The sequence below is a fragment of the Coregonus lavaretus genome (genome assembly GCF_964263955.1).
Source record: "Coregonus lavaretus genome assembly, chromosome: 22".
Taxonomy (NCBI): Eukaryota; Metazoa; Chordata; class Actinopteri; order Salmoniformes; family Salmonidae; genus Coregonus; species Coregonus lavaretus.
In genome coordinates, this window is record NC_140009.1 from 8317950 (window position 1) to 8333379 (window position 15430).

The window sequence follows — 15430 nt, forward strand, 5'->3', positions numbered from 1 at the left end:
AGATGGCGCTTGTTACTGTATTTACTTTCAGACGCCACACGTTACGGTGAGAGAAGAAGAAACGACGGTTTCAGAATGAGGAAGTAAAAACAAACACTGTTTCTGTCAACAAGAAAAGCCGGTAGGGTGGTTGTATTTGTATGTGAATAGTTGTACAAACGTAGCGCTCTTAAAGATGACCTGTTTTGACAAGTGTAATAGCTGTTTTATAGACATGTAGCTACAAATCTACGATTGGGCAAGAGAGTTTCGAGGATCTCTGGTTTCAGTAACTTGGCTAGCTAGCTAAACCCTCTGGCAATTTACTGACAACTTGGCTAGTTATTTAGTCAAGGAAAATCAGGTGTTGACCACCGATCATTCGGGACTGGAGCTCATCATGTCAGACTGCGACAAGACCGTTGATCATCCCACTTCTCTAAACAACGGGGGCGGTCGTAATAGTTATGACCCGGCGGATGAGCAGTCCACTCCACACGCTAAGCAAAGGAAATGTCAATTAATATGATAACAGTTATACCACTGAAGACGACCTCACAGTGTTGGTCCCTCAAGGGTTGTCCTTCATGTTGATCTCAATAACCCCATATTGGTGTCTGACGCCGTGACAATTCAAGGAACTATTGCAGCCTTGGATTATTGTATTTAAATTGTGGCATGGGGACAAATGCGTAAACAAGGTAATCCAGCCGGGTTGCAATATAGGTGACGAGCCTCAGGTAGGCCAGGGGACCGCAGTCAAGGAATGTAAAGAAGGTAAAAAAAAAAAAAACTGTTTGCATTCATTGACCTCAGTTAGCCTAAATAGCGGTTGGGACTAGATGGAGTACAGCTACGACCGGAATTGACTTTTCGAGGTTAGGAGAGCATATTAGCTAGCCCTAACCTTTGTCATAGCCTTATCATAATTACCCAAACCTACTACATGAATTCTCCTAACCTGCTGCGTAAATTCTAACCTGGTACGAAAAAGTCACTTCCGGTTGTAGCTGTATACCACCTAGTCTAAACCTAAATAGCCACTTCCTGCATGTAGCCAGTTTTATTTGAGGGTAGTACAGTCAATTCTCCTAGCTATAATGAATGAGAATGATCCAAAATATTATTCAAGGAGCAGATGCCCCACACCTCTATAACTTTTTTCTGTGAATGACATGACAATTCAATAAGTGGAATCATTGCCAATGTGTGCCAACCTGCCACGATGGTGCCATTGCTGAGTGTAATTACCAAACACCTGTCTCTTTCTGTTGTCTGTAGGTAAATGGGAGTGGATGAGTGACTCACCTTCTCTACTTCCACCATGAGAGTGCGCTGTCAGCTATCACTTCCAGTTTGGCTGGGTGGCAGGCTTCACCAGGTCGGCGGTTCTGGGGCGTGCTGGACCACTGGAGCCTGCCCTCCTTCTTCCAGCTACTGAAGTATCTGGTGGCAGAGGGGAGGGACTTTGCCATCCTGTGCCATACCTTTGGCTGAGACCTTCCTCGGGTGCTGTCTGCCGTGTCCCGTGCACTCACTCAGGGCTCCCACCCACTGTTCCCCGACCTCCCAGCACTTAAGGTATGATGAGGGCTTTAGGTGGTGTGATGCTGGATTTGATGTCATTAAGACAATAGCTATAATGACTCTGTTGTCCTGGCATTTTACCAAGCTCTTACTCACTGCCATATTAAATGTGCACATTGCTCTTATCATAATCACTGCTGTTATGTTAGCGACTCTATCAATAGCCCAGTAATTGCAATCATTACTCATTGTAGGCTGCTACCATGTTACAGCTTGTTATTTATGGGGGGGGGCTTGTGTTTGTGAGGTTGTGGCAGTGGGATACAGGGGTCCAAATCTGAAAACTTGTTCCAGGAACAGTGCCTTTTAAAACAAACTCACAGAAGGTCATTCACGGTGAGACGTATTATGGGTTGGGGGTGACTGGTGAGGTGAGTGGTGCTACTCCCCTGGGTATAGAGTGGCTGCAGGCCCTTGTCATCCTCCTCAGTGTGTTCCTGTACCAGTTAGTTTACTGGAGCAGAACACATGGATTTCTGCAGGGGGGGGGGGGCTGAGGCTGCCTTACACAGTTAGCTGCAGTATAAAAACATCCACATGATGACTTATTCAAACTGTCTCCTGTCAAGGCCTATTTGTGTAGGAATATTGGCAGGGAGGGTGAAAGAAGATAATTTGATTCAGCAGAACTTGCAGGACGACCTGTAAGCTTCATTGTTTATTCTCATTCTAAAAGGATACTAAAGTCCAGACAATTTTCATGATTTCCGATTGATACCTGATAGACTGTTAACCCTTTCATCTCTAATGCACTGCTGCTGGTAGGGTATGAGAGATGTTTAAGTAGGCTGTGTTCTTTGTAATAGATTCATAAGATCATAAGAACATATATATATATATATATATATATATATATATATAAGTGTGAATAACTAGCTTACTAACATTTACAAATGCGGGAGTAATGATTACTAAATGATTAATCTAACTATTTACTAATCCATTATAAATGCTTTATTACGAGGTGGTATTATATAGTGCTACTCCTTTCTCCTCCCTCCCAGCTGAGTGTGATTGAGACGCCAGGCCAGATCCACTGCAGTAAGAAGGGAGTGGTTCTGACCTGGCCAGATCCACTGCAGTAAGAAGGGGGTGGTTCTGACCAGGCCAGATCCACTGCAGTAAGAAGGGGGTGGTTCTGACCAGGCCAGATCCGCTGCAGTAAGAAGGGGGTGGTTCTGACCAGGCCAGATCCACTGCAGTAAGAAGGGGGTGGTTCTGACCAGGCCAGATCCACTGCAGTAAGAAGGGGGTGGTTCTGACCAGGCCAGATCCGCTGCAGTAAGAAGGGGGTGGTTCTGACCAGGGCGGAGGAGCGCCTGTCGACCCGTGACGAGGAGCAAGCCCTGACCAGTACCTCAGCTCTGTGCAGGACCTGGGAGGCTTTCAGGACCACTTTGACTGGTAGGTGGACCCGTCCCAAAAGGCTTGAAATCTTATCACACAAATGGAGGTGCCCTAGTTTGCTGCCAAGCTCATAAATCCATTGTTTAATAGATCATTTAGTCCAAGTATTACAGTAATTGTAATGGAGAAGTTGTGCTCTGTATTGACCTCCATGAAGGTTTCAGTGTTCGTGATGTAGTCAGGGCACTGGTCTCTCTCTCTGTAGGTGGGCCAGGTACACCTACTCCATCCTGGTAGGGAAGCTTCTGTGGCTGGACCTCTTCAACCAGGAAGTCTAGCACATATTCATTGATGACAACATCCGGCAGAACGATGAGGACACCGTCGTCCATCCAAAGGTACAGTTTTTCCTCGGTTCATGTGCTTTTGGATGGTTTGTGCATACTCATATGGATGTGGATTTGTACCATTGCAGATACAGTATGTATGTTCTAAATATCCTCACATGGTGTTTCTGTTCTAGGTCCATGTCTGGTTCTAAAGGTGTTCCTGGACTGAGACGCCTCAGAGACCCGCATAACCTCCACCTCAGAGCTGTATGTCCTCTGTCTGGTCCAGAACAACCGTTCAGAGCCATCTCAGACCCAGGGTACTTCAGCCAGCGCATCAGCATCTGCCAGGAGAACTATGACAGGAAGTGGTTTGTCTGCAGCCCAGAGCCCCAGGGTGAGGGCTTGGGTTGGGTGAACTCAGGGGTTCTGCACACTGGAGGGTGGAGGTTAAGGTAGCTGCTGTTGTTGCTCCTACTCCTCCTCCTCTAAGGTCGGTATTCTCAGGGTGTGTGACACTGACAACCAATATATTACAATTATGTAAAAACTAGGTAATCAATATAAAGGCATTGTTTATGTATACCAAAACCTGTTAAGAATATACAGGTAATATACTTCACTGTTTCTAATATCAGATTGAGAGAGTGAGACTGTTATAACTTCACACATGCTTTAGTCAACAGACATGTTACAATACTTTTAGAACCACAATTAGTCTTACTGTTTGACTATTTATAATGGCAATACAACGGATGAGCTTGATACAGCTAAGGCCAAATATAATTTGGGTGTATTTGGTTTGCGGGTTTGTTTGTGCGGAAATTTACTTTACTTACTTTGGAAGCGCTCTTATGTGGAAAACATTTTCTCAATGATATATCCAGGGAATGTGTTTTACACTTTTTGTGGAAGGTTGTGTTGAAGGTTTATAATATTTATTTTTAAGCTTGAATGGAGTTTGCCATTTGACTACTGCAAATTTGAGACACCATTTCTAAGTAACCCATCACAATGACCGGTGGGGTAATTGTGGAAGATGAGGCACAATCAGGCCTTTGACTGCAGTACATAACTGAGACTGTTCAATTCTAAGAAACAGAGGAATGGGGGCATTGTTGCTAAGGCAACAGTCATATTTGATGGGAGACACATTCAGATTGTCTATTTGAACCGACTGCACTCACGAAGTCTGAATGCTTGAATCTGGATGTACTTTGTGTGTTCTTGTATGTCATTGTCTCAAGTCAGATAGTGTGACTAATCATCTGGTTAGGGGAAGAGGGTTGCGTAGGAGTGACACCACCTGACGTAAGACAATGCTTGTGTGTTTCATGGTGAACATTCTAAACTATCAGCTTGTACTCGTGTGGAGTTCAATAAACTCCTGAGTGGAAGAAAATGTACTTTTTTGTCACATAGACACACTGTGTATGGGAATGTACTGACCAAGTATTGATTAGTTAGGGTATTACTGTCACCTAAAAGCACTATTGATTTCCCCTCAGGCCTTTTGGATACAGTTAAGTTGTGAACAAGTGATTGATTATCAGCCTACATGGTGAAGACTAATAATGGACATTGGGGAACTAATCAATCAGGGATCATTAGCAGTTCAGGGTGTGAGGTTACATTAAGTGTGATTTGTATTATTATTATTTCTGTTTTATTATTAGGGAGTTACAGTGATAATTAAACTTCAACAGAGTGGCTGCGGTTGCGGATTTTCTGGAACCCAGAAGTTTTGGACTAAAGATGTCTGCGCGTGTTCAAGATCTGCTGCGCGCTTCCCAGCTGCTGCTCAGTGCTCACTCACCCCGTGACTCCACTGCAGCTTGTTCAGTGCTCACTCACCCCGTGACTCCGCTGCAGCTTGTTCAGTGCTCACTCACCCCGTGACTCCGCTGCAGCTTGTTCAGTGCTCACTCACCCCGTGACTCCGCTACAGCTTGTTCAGTGCTCACTCACCCCGTGACTCCGCTGCAGCTTGTTCAGTGCTCACTCACCCCGTGACTCCGCTGCAGCTTGTTCAGTGCTCACTCACCCCGTGACTCCGCTGCAGCTTGTTCAGTGCTCACTCACCCCGTGACTCCGCTGCAGCTTGTTCAGTGCTCACTCACCCCGTGACTCCGCTGCAGCTTGTTCAGTGCTCACTCACCCCGTGACTCCGCTGCAGCTTGTTCAGTGCTCACTCACCCCGTGACTCCGCTGCAGCTTGTTCAGTGCTCACTCACCCCGTGACTCCGCTGCCGCTTGTTCAGTGCTCACTCACCCCGTGACTCCGCTGCCGCTTGTTCGAAACAAACTTTACTTCTTTGTCTGTTGTAACAGTAATAAAAAGCAAACATAAAGCGCGACGTTACACGCAGCTATTTAGGCCAAGCTAGACGTACACAGCATATCGACAAGCAAGACACAGGCAGTCAGTAGTGATTTTAATGTGTAAACATTGGGAAGTAGAGTTCTCAGGGTGTGGACAGATTTTGGGCGGAGTAAAACCTCTCGCCTCTTCCTCTCTGGGAAAGAGTAAAAAGAGACTTGAATGTGTGTGTAAAGTAACACATGCGCAAAATGTGATTCGGCTCCTTAGCTTTGAGAAAGACATTTCCAGAGGGGCGGGCCAGGGGCGAAAGCTCCGTATTTGTAGCCTCGGACATAATTCAATGTAGGGTGTAGGGTCAGCAATCCACTTATAAAATAGCCATGATGTTGACTTCATGGACTTGGAGAGAAAAACAGCTTGACAAGCATTCCGTCTGGAAAATAGTTAGGCACATTAGTAATGACATTGTAATAAGTAGTTAATACACTACATGTGACAGGACACTTTTATCTTGAAATGACCTTCTTGTGGAGTTGACTGTGTGGGTACTGGACGGTATACTGTGGTCCCATCTGCAGTGCAGACTGACCAGGCTGGGCACATCCAATCAACACCTCTGATCTCCAGCACAATGTGTACAGAGTTGGTTAATCTGATGTAATGGCCATAGTTGTTGCCTGATTGCAGCAGCAGACACTGTGTCCTCTCATTACAAGCCAAATGGGTCTGCACAGTGTGTACAGTAGGAAGACTCTTCTCTCACAGTACACCAGATAGTGTGTGTCCAGTGTGCTTATTTTGGTTAATGGTCTGTACATAATACAAGGTAAGATTTCCCTCTGACTTCCAAGTAAAGGTCTCTAGGGGAATAATTTGATTTTTGTTGTGGTCCATGTCAGATTGACTATATATATATATATATGAAGCCTCAATGGCTTGATTGTCTCTAATCACACATATTTACATGTTTTATCTTCCACAGATAAAGAATTTGAATCTTTCTTTTATGATGTTTCTTTTGGGCGTATCAAAATGTCAGGAGCTTATTCAGCGCTAGGGTATTCAGCGCTAGGGTATTCAGCACTAGGGTATTCAGCACTAGGGTATTCAGCGCTAGGGTATTCAGCACTAGGGTATTCAGCGCTAGGGTATTCAGCGCTAGGGTATTCAGCGCTAGGGTATTCAGCGCTAGGGTATTCAGCACTAGGGTATTCAGCACTAGGGTGTGGAATTTCCAGATGGACACGTAACATAGAACTGACACATTTATCTCCCATGTGGAATAGATTTTAGGGACGCATTTCATTTGATGACATTAGGTTTCATTAGGTTGATCTGGAACAGTATGAAGCCTACTGTACCCCAGCCCAGAGACAGACTCCACCTCATGGTTCCAGCTTCCTCAAGATGGCGGTAGAGATCCTGGATATTTGGCCTATACACATCAATCTCAGGTGAGTCTAAATGAGATGTGCAACGCGCATTTCAAACTATACTGAACAAAAATATAAACGCATCATGCAACAATTTCAAAGATTTTACTGAGTTACAGTTCATATAAGGAAATCAGTCAATGGAAATAAATTCATTAGGCCCTAATCTATGGATTTCACATGACTGGGAATACAGATATGCATCTGTTGGTCACAGATCTTGTCACGGTGTATCTGTGCATTCAAATTGCCATCGATAAAATGCAATTGTGTTTGTTGTCCTTAGCTTACGCTTGCCCATAACATAACCCCACCATGGGGCACTCTGTTCACAACATTGACATCAGCAAACCACTCGCCCACACGACGCCATACACCTGGTCTGTGGTTGTGAGACCGGTTGAAATTACTGCCAAATTCTCTAAAATGACATTGGAGGCGGCATATGGTAGAGAAATTAAAATTGCATTCTCTGACAACAGCTCTGGTGGACATTCCTGCATTCAGCATGCCAATTGCACGCTCCCTCAGAACTTTAGAAATCTGTGGCGTTGTGTGACAAAACAGCATATTTTAGAGTGGTGTTTTATTGTCCCCAGCACAAGGTGCATCTGTGTAATAATCATGCCTTTTCATCAGCTTCTTGATATACCACATCTGTCAGGTGGATGTATTATCATGGCAAAAAAATGAGAAATGCTCACTAACAGGAATGTAAACAAATGTGTGCACAAAATTTGAGAGAAATCAGCATTTTGTGCTTATGGAAAATTTCTGGGTTATTTTATTTCAGCTCACGAAACATGGGACCAACACATTACAAGTTGCGTTTCAATTTTTGTTCAGTGCAGTAGAATTTGACAGAAGTAGGAGATATTGAGCATCGGAGAATCACCACAGAGAAGACATTTGTTTTAGCTTATTATTATTCTAGGAATGGAAATTGCGCTCTGTTGCTCTCCCAGGCTGTGTAGATTAGCTGGCCTATGTTTATAGATATGTCTGATACTCCGACTCAATAATTGATTGAAATAACAATGCACAGTCGAATGTCTTTATATTGTTAATTATCGATTTGCTATTTCAGAGAAATTATGAGAACACTAATGACTGAGGAAAACATAAACTGATGTGCATTGATGTGTAATGCCCAACCAAAAATAAATTATGTGAGAGTAGCCTAAAAATAGCACCTGGAATATCAAAGCCTGATGACCTTATATGAGTAAATGTTGAAGAGGGCAAATAAAGCTATTTTAAATTAATGAATTAACCTTTGTCAAGTGAGAGCGCCATGGAGAAACTGTTGCGCACGCGAACCCAGGCAACGAAGGGAGGGCAGAGCGAGCGATGATGAGCCAATAAAAAGGCGTCTGAGTCCTGCTAACGGTCGGCTTCGCTCGAGACAGCGTAAAACGGGAACAATATTTCTGTCAGGCGCATACTGTCTTCGATTGTGCAAAGGACTCACCGTCTCATTGACTGCGTCTATCCCTACAGAGGAAGACGGTAATGTGTGTTTTCGCTCAACTTTTGTTGTCTTTTTGTGTCCTGTCTACGTTCTTTGTTGTTTATATTTTATTTGGCTCAGTACTTTTCTCATTAAAAATAGGCTTATGGACTGGGGACTTTAGCCTAAACCTAATGTGCATTGCAGGTTTTAAATGACTAATATGTCACTGCATTGTATGTGTGTAGCAAATATGCTTGACTTCTGATGCGAGGGTATAAAAACTGCAACGTGAATGCATTATACATTTGGTGATGCGCATTGTTCGCCTTTAACGCGCAGATGCACAAGAGCGTTTTTTGGCGGCCGCGCCACTAAAAGGCACTTTTACAATGATTAAACTTGCGCATAAAATGCTAATCTCTTGTGGAAAATCCTCATGTTGTGAAAGCACACACACTCCTGTCTGTGGTTTAGATGGATTTGATGGGTTGTTCCAGTGTTTTCCTCGCATGGAGAGCAGTAACGCTAGCAGTGCCAGTGCAGATGCATACAGCTGTTCCGCTGCTCTGCATGAGACACCCTGTCACTGTCTGTCCCCGCCAAGTGCTGAACAGCTGAACAATGACTTTTCATTAATAAATATACTAAATGTTGTGCATAGGCTAATTCAGTCTCTATTTTACATGAAAAAACGAATTTTGAAGTGACAGCTCTTATCTCAGTCGCGCAATCTTTCTCCCCCAGACCCAGAGAGCCAAATGTAACCTACTGTCAGGACATGTTATACACACACACACCGGGCGGACTGGGACCCGAAATCGGCCCTGGCATTTCTAACACATGCCATGACATTATTAGCCAGATAATGATCATTTTGCACAGAAAACCCAAGTTAGACAGGATCACTGAGCTAAAGATTGACCAGACCACATGCACACACAAGCACTAGCCAGAGAATCCATAAAACCGATAAGATTAGCCACCTCCCCTACAAATTGTTTTCTATTAACCTCTTAAGGATCGGACCCTTTTTTAAATTTTCGCCTAAAATGACATACCCAAATCGAACTGCCTGTAGCTCAGGACCTGAAGAAAGGATATGCATATTCTAGATACCATTTGAAAGGAAACACTTTGAAGTTTGTGGAAATGTGAAATTAATGTAGGAGAATATAACACATTAGATCTGGTAAATGAGATATATATATATATATATATATATATATATATATATATATATATATATATATATATATATACTTTGAAATGCAAGATAAAGGCCACAATATAATATTGCAGTTTAGGCGCAATTTAGATTTTGGCCACTAAATCGCAGCAGTGTGTGTGCAACGTTTCAGATTGATCCAGTGAAGCGAATTGGTCAATTGATACATTTTCAAGTACATAACTATAGAGAACATACAAAAATGATATGCTAATACAAAATGTAAGTTTACACACTCCCAGGAATGTCATACATGATGGATCTTTAGCTTATACACTAACTTTCACACATCTAGATGGCCGGGCGGGGTGGGTGTGGAGCAAGAGACAGCAAGGGTAGAACCCAGTTCCTACATTTGAATATAAAAATGGATTTTAACTATGCTACATTTTATCTCTGGGACCCTCAGGAGGACAAATCAGAGCAAGATTACTGAATGTAAGTACATTATTTACCTTCAGAGGTGAATGTATCAAACCAGTTGCCGTGATACGTTTTTTGTTGTTGTACACTCTCCTTAAACAATAGCATGGTATTTTTTCACTGTGATAGCTACTGTAAATTGGACAGTGCAGTTAGATTAACAAGAATGTAAGCTTTCTGCCCATATAAGACATGTCTATGTCCTGGAAAGTTTGCTGTTACTTGCAACAGTCATGCTAATCACATTAGCGCACTTTAGCTCAACCGTCCCATATATTGGACACCCATCCCATAGAGGTTAACATTGCTCCTACTACATTATGTAGGCACAATCAATGCCACTCAGTGCTATTTTTACTCCGCTAATTGCAATATTTGTCAACAACAGTTAGAAATTACACCATTATTATAAAACTGTCATTACATTGTGGTAATAATTGCCATGTGTTCTGTTCTGTAATGATAACCTGCTCAGACTGTCTACATTTGCATAATTATTTCTACAGTTTGACATGCAGCTTTCCCGCCTGTCTTACAGAGTAGGAGAGAAGCATTGTTGTGCCTGTGTCCTCATTGTGTTGTTTAATACCACCCTCAATCATTCTGGTACCGGATGGCACAATGCCTGCTGTGCCAGAGAACAGGACCTGTCTCTCCTGTTGTCACCCAAACTCCCTCTGTGGTAGAAAAGGACAATCATTGTTTGCTCATAGTCAGTGCATGATGCTCTCAAAAAACAAGTTCATATAACTTTCATAGATCCTGTATGAATGTCATTCAGTAAATGTTATCCAAATCAAGGAACCCTTTGTATTTGGAAAGCTTGTGTTTAGTTTTCAAACAGATCTCGGAAATTATTGCAAATTAAACATTAGAATTAGGGGATCTTGATGTTGATTTTCTAAAGGCTAAAACTGCCTTCATGAAGACAAACGGAGGAGTCCTCAAAGGTTCAATTTTACTTTCATCATTCTGGTGTAGAAAGATTCAGTCCCTCCCTGGTCTTTTAGCTGTTCTAAATGTTGTGTTCAGACTGTTCAAACCTATTTCATGGTGACATTAGATGTAAGACTCCACTGAACAGAACCACAAACTGTCAGCTGCATGTGATTTATTTATTGTCAACAGTTTATAAATAAACTGATAAATTGGAAAAGGAAAAAGCGTACCACTTGGAGGACTTCTTTTCAAAGGCTAGTTTGTGTGTAGAGCCTCGCCTGTGTCCACGAGCTTTACCAATTAAAGACTTTATCAAGTTATTTGATTAAATACATTTTCATTTAGGGAGTGTGGTTATAGGGGAAGGGGATGAATATGTTAGAGAGAGAGATTAAATCGGATAACAAGAGTATAAATAGACTAGTTTCCAAACAGAATAAAGAGATTTTGTGTAAGGTATCCTCAGTCAATCTCTTTGTTGGAATTTATATGTAAATACATGAGTGGGGTAAGTTGGGCAATCTTTTACGTTCAGCGTCACAACGGAAATATACTATTCTTTCTAACAAAGATATCTATATACACTGAGTATACCAAACATTAGAAACACATCAACTTTTATTTGACACACGCCGAATACAACACCTTCCTAATATTGAGTTTCACCCTCCCCCTCCTCCCTTTTTCCCCTCAGAACAGCCCATACATCTTCTGAATGACACACATACACAATCCATGTCTCAAGGCTTAAAAATCCTCCTACCTGTTCATCTACACTGATTGAATTGGATTTAAGAAGTGACATCAATAAGTGATCATAGCTTTCACCTGGATTCACCTGGTCAGTCTGTCATGAAAAGAGCAGGTGTTCTTAATGTTTTGTACCCTCAGTGTATATTTCAGGATGTTGTGTATCCCTTGAAATAATAATAATAATCAGAATTCATGTTAACATTACAGTCTTGAAAACATAGCTTGTCCAAAAAAAGTGTTCTCTTGGCACAAGTTACCCCGGGTATGGGGTAAGTTGAGCCTAATTAAATATTACCACTACCTTTTTAAAACCATGTCTATCTTTATTTGCCAAACACATTTCAACACAATGACAATCGCTTTTTGTTTTTTAATCATTTTAAGCATCTTTGAACACAGGCTTAACACCTAACAAACACTTTGTACTTTTTTAAACACTTTTAACATAGGCCAGGCCCTGTTGTTACCTCATATCCTAGAGATAACGCCTTGCATTATGCCTGTGAAGAAAACACTTCAATTTGCTCAACTTGCCATTGGCTCAACTATTGGCTCAACTTACCCCAAGGCAAACATTTAGACTATATTAGCCAACACAGCTACAAGGATGCACTTTCATGCTAGGTTTAGGACCTCATCTAGAAGATTATAGCGACCCCAACTAATGTATAGAAAAATCTTAAAATGATCTACTTTGGTTTAGATACAAGCATAAATCCTCTAACTTGCTTGCCACTTTTTCCATGTGTTTCTTCCTTCACAGACTCCATGAAATGATGACCTCTTCCTAAATATTTGGTCAAATTATTAATTTTGTGTATGGTTTCCTAGAAACAAGGTTGGCTCAACTTACCCCACTCTCCCCCTAATAGGTTTGATTTTAGAGAGGAGCCCGAACCCATGAGACACATTGGTGATTCCTAGTGGTGTGAAAGAGGGCAGCAGTCTCTCAAATCAATTCAAATTGTATTGGTGTTATTACGGGTGTAGCGAAATGCTTGTGCTTCTAGCTCCGACAGTGCAGTAATATATAAGAAGTAATATCAAACCATTTCACAACATATACACAATACACACAAATCTAAGTAAGGAATGAATTAAGAATATATACATATATGGATGAGCGATGTCAGAGCGGCATGGACTAAGATACAGTAGAATAGTATAGAATAAGAGATGAGTAATGCAAGATATGTAAACATTATTAAAGTGGCTAGTGTTCAATTTCTTAAAGTGGCCAGTGATTTCTAATCTATGTATATAGGCAGCAGCCTCTAATGTGCTAGTGATGGCTATTGAACAGTCTGATGGCCTTGAGATAGAAGATGCTTTTCAGTCTCTCGGTCCCAACTTTGATGCACCTGTACTGACCTCGCCTTCTGGATGATAGCGGGGTGAACAGGCAGTGGTTCGGGTGGTTGATGTCCTTGATGATCTTTTTGGCCTTCCTGTGACATTGGGTGCTGTAGGTGTCCTGGAGGGCGGGTAGTTTGCCCCCGGTAATGAATTGTGCAGACCGCACCACCCTCTGGAGAGCCTTGCGGTTGCGGGCGGTGCAGTTGCCGTACCAGGCGGTGATACAGCCCAACAGGATGCTCTCAATTGTGCATCTGTAAAAGGTTGTGAGGGTTTTAGGTGCCAAGCCACATTTCTTTAGCCTCCTGAGGTTGAAGAGGCTCTGTTGCGCCTTCTTCACCACACTGTCAGTGGTCCATTTCAGTTTGTCTCTCCTCTCCACTGAAGCCTCTTCTCTTCCTGGCTGTATGAGAGTTCTGATGGATGGCTGTACACATCCATCACTTAACCCTGCCACTCTGCATCTCCCTCACTGGTCCTCTCTCGGTCTCCCTTGGCCCTCCCCGACCCTCCCTCGGTCTCCCTCGGCCCTCCCCGACTCTCCCTCGGTCTCCCTCGGCCCTCACCGACCCTCCCCCGGTCTCCCACGGCCCTCCCCGACCCTCCCTCGGTCTCCCTCGGCCCTCACCGACCATCCCTCGGTCTCCCTCGGCCCTCCCCGACCCTCCCTCGGTCTCCCTCAGCCCTCGCCGGCCCTCCCCGACCCTCCCTCGGTCTCCCTTGGCCACAGCTGACCCACCGGCACCCCAATTACACCACAGTAATTACAGTGCAGTTAGAAGCCAAGCTCAGGCACTTTGATGCCAATTTGGAGGTTGTCAGGAGTAGATAAAGTGCTCAGGCTTAGTCATGTTAAACACACTGAGATTGTAACATTAAACTGTGGCGTATCTGTTCCAAACTCAACCACATTTTATTGCTCAACCAATTGAAAAGAGTTATCTGTGCCCAAGCATCTCCTTTTGAACAGCTGGAGGGTTGGCACCAGGGATGGGTAGATATCCCTCCGGCATGGATACTATACATTCCAGGCTTTCCCTGTATGGATTTCCAGATTTTATCTTTTACCAGAAAGTTATTTCCTAATTGAAATCCCCAAGAGTAGTTATTGTAGGGTGGCTTCTGTCAAACTGTCTTTTACACCTGGTTGATTTTTGAGGGGGGCGGGACTTCACACTAGGATGTGAATATCACAGGTGACCTGTGACTTCACATGATGTTGGGTTTGGTCCTTCAAACTGTATTTCACACCTCATGATTTACGAGGGGGCGTGGCATAAGGGAATAAAGTTAGGTAATAAAATTAGATAACCACCTTTGATCTGACTACTTTGTTATGGAGAGAAAGGCCACAGGATCACAACAAGCCCCTCACACCTGGGCACACACACACACCCTGCAGCAAAACCTACATCAAAGCACTCCAGATCAAAGGTGTTTACATACAACATGTGGCGACCACATGGTTATGTAATTGAATTACCTAAATGTATTACCTCCTGCCACGCCCCCCTCATAAATCATGAGGTGTGAAATACAGTTTGACAGAACAAAACCAACATCATGTGAAGTCACAGGTCACCTGTGATATTCACATCCTAGTGTGAAGTCCCGCCCCCCCCTCATAAATCAACCAGGTGTAAAATATAGTTTGACAGAAGCCACCCTACAATAACTACTCCCAAGGAATGGGGTAGGAAGGCTAGAGGACAGTTTGAGGGCTGTAGAGGTACTTTCTACCTTCCAGATCAGGAATGACACCCTTTACTAATAAGATAATTCTTTAACACAACTTTTTTTCTTTTCTTCATCTCGCACTTTCAGATGAACACACACACACACACACACACACACACACACACACACACACACATACATACACACACACACACACACACACACCTCTGTTGGTTTATCAGTACAATCTGATGGGGAAATGTGTAATTGCCCTGCTGCAGATGGTGTAATGCTCTGCAATATCCAAATTAATTGATACCCCCGCGAAGAGGGGACTGATTTCTCCCAAAGCATATTTTACCTCTTAAATCAAGTTCGTCAGGGCTAATCCTAAACCCAGCATGATTATTAACGTTGTTAGAAAACTGCTTGCTTCATCGCTTTACTGTGCTCCTTCCCCTCCCTGCCACCCAAGGAACTCAGGGAACTTCATAAAGAGGCGTACAGTGTTCCTGCGACGTTCTTAGACAGCTTGTTGGAATGCCCGTTGGGAGTTCCGTTAGAACGTTCCCTGGGAGAGGAGAGGGGTAGTAAAAACAGGATGTT

The 15430-nt window shown here is 43.1% G+C and overlaps 1 long non-coding RNA gene across 2 annotated transcripts; it reads left to right on the forward strand.

Annotated features, from left to right (window-relative positions):
* Window positions 1-48: 48 nt before the first annotated feature.
* Window positions 49-4950, forward strand: LOC311149722. 2 transcript variants are annotated; one of them, XR_014615047.1, is made up of 5 exons: window positions 49-121; window positions 1261-1560; window positions 2571-2970; window positions 3179-3311; window positions 3437-4950. It is a non-coding gene; the product is annotated as an uncharacterized lncRNA (long non-coding RNA). The 2 variants fall into 2 exon arrangements; XR_014615048.1 differs by having other exon boundaries at window positions 58-756.
* The last annotated feature ends 10480 nt before the right edge of the window (window positions 4951-15430 follow it).